Here is a 5,616-nt window from a genome sequence, read left to right on the forward strand (position 1 = left end):
AAAAAAATTTAACTAGAAGCCAGGCCACAGCACAGACAACACAATATAACTGGTAAATTTAATGCCATTTTTTAACATAATACTTTGGATATATTTTCAAGATGCTAATTCTAGCATATAAAATAAACCTTCAGCAAATTCATATTTATTAAAATAATACATATTTGTAAGGTGTTATTTAAGGGATATGGAACAAGTTAAAATTCATCATCTATTGTTGATGTTCAAGAGACCACAAAATTATTATTATATCCCAACATAAACATATCAAAAATTTAGTAGTAGTTGTTCTTTTGTAACTGAGTTAGGAACGATGACAGTGTAAAGATTAAGGTGTAAGAGGCAGGAGTTGAAAAACTATTTCTTGAAAGAAGACAACCAGGAGAACAGAGAGGATGAAAAGGAGGAAAAAAATCCTATTGAAGATCCCACGAAAATCTGATATCCATAGCACAGAGTTATTAATCAGAAACAACTACAAAAAACATATCCAGAAGTAAAGTAACATGAAAAGTACCTGCAAAACCTGACAGGTCAGTAGAAAGTGATGAACCACTTGAGCTTTCAATAACGGCTTAATGTTAAACACCTGCTGGTGGTGATCTGCTTGGATGAGGACTTCCAAAGCCGCTAGCAGGGTTTCCCAAACACCTTGCTGAGAAAATAAACACACTCCAATTAGCACACAGTTACTGAAAACCATGCTGCATGCTTTTTAGAACACACACAATATAACAGTTTAACACTGTGTATATATTTAACGTCAATGATTAAATTTGTCTGAAAAAAACAAATCATAAGATTTATCCTCTATTATTTTCTGTTGTCAACAGGTCATTTCTATATACCTATATTGAATGCAATATGGTATTCACTGCTTTAGTATATTACCCTTTCTTTGATGTTAAATGATATATAAGTATTTTCAAAAGATGAATGACCTTGAGAGAATTATTCAAATTAGAGAAGACTACATATGACCAATATAATTATTTTCAAATAATTTATGTTCAAAGAGTGTTATGAAAACTGTATAAATTTCAATGCTAATTGGCATATGCAGCATTTAATGAAATAATTTTAGAACAAACAGTACTAAATTGAAAAGTCACAAACAATGTGAAAACCCTGCTTTTGGATTAATTTACTTTTTAGTCCAAATGAAAAAATTCTCTGCACGATTACAAACTGCATCTTCAAAGAGTAGTTAGCATCCTTTAAAGGTGCTTTAAAATGCTCTCCCATATTGAGTCAACCTTAAATCATCCACAATACTACAGAAAAAGAACTTACGTAGATAACTAATATTGAGAGATAATCTCCACCTCACCTTATTACTCTAATTGACCTTTCAACGAAGCAGTTAACAAGAAGGTTGGGTTGCAGGTCTTAGTATTTCTCCTGCCATTATCGGACAGTAATAAACAATGAAAAGGCCAAGGACTTGATGGAATTAATCATACTATTCTCACCAAGGCCTCTCTCTTCATAGATGGAGCTAAGATGCCCTAAAAGAAAAAGCCATATGAAAACTGGGAGACAAGGCAGCCTAAGTAGGAAAACTTGATTCAAACAGGTTTGAAAAATAGTGCCAATGTAAACAAATCACCACCACCAACAACAAAACAACAAAAATCAAACTTGGTTCAAAAACAATTAATTAGATAAGAAAATATTTCAAATCCAAAAGTGTCTTATTAATTCTGAATTCAAAAAAAAATGTTTTTTTATCAGACAACCCCAAATTTGCTAAATAAGCTAACTGTCCCTCATTTAATTAGGTTTAATTTTCCAATCTGTAACTGAGCATATTCTGTATTATATAATTTTACTGCCTTTGATCTAATTTGTTTACATATGCTATCCCTGAATTGATTTGCTTTCTCTTCCTGCAATATTACACATATTTTTATCTATCTACTCATCTATCTCTATGGTTATTTTAGGTTTAAAAGTGAATATTGAAAATGAGAATAGGAATCACAACAAATTACAAAGTTTAAAAAATTGACAAATACCATAAATACCACAAAATACAGAAAAATAGCAATAGTTTTTAAGCTGCTTTTTAATACCTTTTTCACACTTTTTGACTGCCTCTTCATATAACAATAATTTTGTAATATAATTTTCTATAGGAATAGAAAAATAATTTTCTTTCCTCTAGTAAGTTTGAGCTAAATTTATTTTATAATTACAGATAAGAAAACTTTTTTTAGCTTCACAACTTGTTATTGAGGATGTTAAATTTTTGGAGACTATTGCCAAACTTGCAAATAATACATTTTTTAAAAACTCTAAAGATATATATTCTGAATTGCATGTTAAATAATTATGTTTGATGATAATGTTGTTATATTCTACTTCTAGACAATCTAGTTTTTTCAAAAATCACCAATACCTACTAGAACCCTGCCACACTCGGGAGGGGGACAGTTAGAACCCTGCCACACTCGGGAGGTCGGGAGGGGGACAGTCTACACTATAACTAAGACGACTGTGTGAGCCTATTCAATTAAGAATGTTTACAAATAGGGCAGAAAGGAAACAACCCTGCACTTATTTCCTGGTTGGGTCCTTCTGAAGACCAGTTTCTCCATTCTAGGTGTTGAGATTCAGTGCCCAGACCTAACATCTATCTATGTTGCTTACTCCGTGCTTATGATAAGGCCTTGCCCTACACACAACAATCCCAGCTCTGCCTCCTGGCCAGCATGGTCCCCCATTCAGAAGTATGTCCATTTCCCTCTCCTGGACCTGACTCCCCAGACTCTTAACAGGCTCCCCTTTCAGAGTTTATAGGAAATAGAAGCTCCCAACTGATCCAAATGAGCCCATATGCTCTTGCCTGAGTACAGTGCTCTCAGCCAGCCCAAGTTCTGATCTTGACCTTCCAGCTCAGCAGTACTCATGGCTGTTCAAAACTTTGAATTGGAAATATCTACAGATTTCCATTTATAATTAACATAACATGGAAGTAGTAAATTAATTTGCTTCTTCAGAAGAATTAGATGAATATTTAAAAGTACATGTTTCTATTTACAGCAGCTAAAATGTGGAAGCTATCTAAGTGTCCCTTGATGGATGAATGGCTAAGCAAAATGCAGTGTATCCATACAACAGAATATTACTCAGCTTCAAGAAGGAAGAAAATTCTGACATATGCTACAACAGGGATGAACCTAGAGGACATTATGCTAAGGGAAAAATGCTAATCACAAGAAGACAAATCCTATATGATTCCACCTATACGAGTCAAAATCATACAGTCAGAGAGAGAATGGTGGTTGCCAACGTCTGTGGAAAGGGAGGAATGGGGAGTTATTGTTTAATGAGTACAGAGGTTTGGTTTTAAAAGATGAAAATTGTTATGGCGATGGATGGTGGTGATGGTTGCACAATATTGTGAATGTACTTGATGCCACTTAAAAATGGTTATGATAGGGCCGGCCCAGTGGCGCACTGGATAGTGCACCGCTTGGGAAGCGTGGCGGCGCTCCCGCCCGAGGGTTCGGATCCCACATACAGACCAATTCCCGCTCACTGGCTGAGCGCGGCGCGGGAGCAACACTGAGGGTTGCAGTCCCGTTGCCGGTCCCCGGTCCGGTACGGGGGCAACACTGAGGGTTGCGATCCGTTGCCGGACACGGAAAAAGACAAAAAAGACAAAAAAAAAAAATGGTTATGATAGTAAATTTTATCTTATGTGTACTTTACCACAATAAGAAAAAGAGGGAAAAGTACACATTACATGCCTCTGCTTTATTCCATATCTTCCAGACAAGCAACAGCTCCTCTAACAGTTTCACATTTTGGATTATAGCATCGGACTCTATATCCAACTTAAACTCTCCATTCTCACCGATATGAATAATATCTTCACTGCAGCAAACTTCAAGGGTCTATGGAAAATCAGCATTAATATACCATGCATTAACAATGATTAATCAAAAAGTTTAACAGAAACATTAAGCTTTGAATCTTAGCAGTCATAACATTAAATTCAAAGGAAAACAGGTAAATAATTCAACATTTCACAAAGTATCTTTAATTTGTTTTTGTAAAATATCTTTAATTTGTTTTAGGAAAACAGGTAAATAATTCAACATTTCACAAAGTATCTTTAATTTGTTTTTGTAAAACAACTTAAATAAATAGAAAACCCCAACCTTTCAAATATTTGTGAATACTCAGTTTCAAACATGGAGTAAAACAAACTACATTCTATTTTTATTTTTTCAAATGAATTAAATTGCTGTTAGCCTTTAAAACCTTTTCAGAAAAGTAGTAAGGATTCATGCCACACATGTGTGGATCTTGATAGTTTGAAGAGGTAGGTGTGGGGTGCAGGGGTAGAGGAACCATCTTTTGCCTTAGTATCCCTATCCTCAGAGACAAATACTTTCACAATGTTACCAAATGCTGACGGCCAGAAAAAAGTTTAAATATATGATGACAGTAGGATCATATAAAAACTAACACGGACATCTGTGACTTTAAAACTAACTCTGGGGCCGGTCTGGTGGCGCACTTGGTAGAGTGTGGCGCTTAGGAGCACGGTGGCGCTCCTGCCGAGGGTTTGGATCCCATATAGAGACTGGTCCGCTCACTGGTTGAGCGTGGTCCGGGCACGACACCGAGGGTTGCGATCCTGTTGCCGGTCGCGGTACGGGTGCGACACCGAGAGTTGCGACCCCATTACCGGTCACAAAAAAAGACAAAAAGGAAAAAAAAAACTAACTCTGTAGCAGCATTGCCTAATGAAATGGTGTTTCTCTAGGTATCTGGAGAACTGGGTTCTCTCCCATCACTGTGGGAGCTGAAGCAAACAATTTCATCCATCTACAGAATGAGGGGCCAGCGTGGCAGGCATCTGTGGTTCATCTAGATCTAAAATTCTATGAGTTTATTTTTTTTTCTTACTTTCCTAAAACGCTTTAAAGAAAAGAAAAATGTAATCACTTAAAGATAAAAAGAACTGGAAGGGTACCTTAGTTTGAGTAAATATACCCTAATGAGTTTCCTTCATTTACTTCAGGAATAACTGAAACACAAAACTATCACTGAAAGACTTTGATGAAGAGATGAGTGTCACTGCATATGAAACTGTGAGAATAAATTTTGTGAGGTCATACCTTCAAAATGTGATAGCCAACGATGCATTTTCATTTGATCAACACCTGATGAATCATGCAAAGTCCAGGAAAGTTTTCTAACTCCTGTACTATTGGTTGTACTGAATTAGTGAGAGTATAACTTGCAGCACTAATGCTTGAGTTTCTTCACAGCTATTGAGTTCAAAACCTAAAAAAAGCAGATATATTTTTCTCCTGATTTGTTGAGAGTAAAAATTTAACATGTGCGATTATAACCTTTATGTAATATCAATCTAACAGTTTCTATGAAACCTTATTTTTTAATAGTCACATGGTAATAATTTAAGAATTGTGGATAAACAAAACTGAGCAACAGGCATAAACAAAACTGAGGCATAATCCCATTCTCTTTAATCTCTTTAGTACATTATAAAGGGACTAAACATTAACAACCTTAGAGGTCAGTAGCATTTTATAATTAGTGATCTGAATTGTCAGTAAAATGTTTCAAGTTTTCAGT

General features: G+C 35.5%; 1 long non-coding RNA gene across 1 annotated transcript in view; it reads right to left on the reverse strand.

The window, feature by feature from the left end:
- The window catches only part of LOC103603294, a 5,765-nt gene extending 466 nt beyond the window's left edge, over window positions 1–5,299 (reverse strand). The window contains exons 1-4 of the long non-coding RNA XR_551599.1: window positions 5,136–5,299; window positions 3,756–3,902; window positions 1,331–1,508; window positions 518–655 (exon numbers count right to left, since the gene is read on the reverse strand). This is a non-coding gene — a long non-coding RNA (uncharacterized LOC103603294). The remainder of the gene's footprint in view (window positions 1–517; window positions 656–1,330; window positions 1,509–3,755; window positions 3,903–5,135) is intronic.
- Between the last annotated feature and the right edge of the window lie 317 nt (window positions 5,300–5,616).

This window comes from Galeopterus variegatus, unplaced genomic scaffold (assembly GCF_000696425.1).
Source record: "Galeopterus variegatus unplaced genomic scaffold, G_variegatus-3.0.2 Scaffold4540, whole genome shotgun sequence".
Classification (NCBI taxonomy): domain Eukaryota; kingdom Metazoa; phylum Chordata; class Mammalia; order Dermoptera; family Cynocephalidae; genus Galeopterus; species Galeopterus variegatus.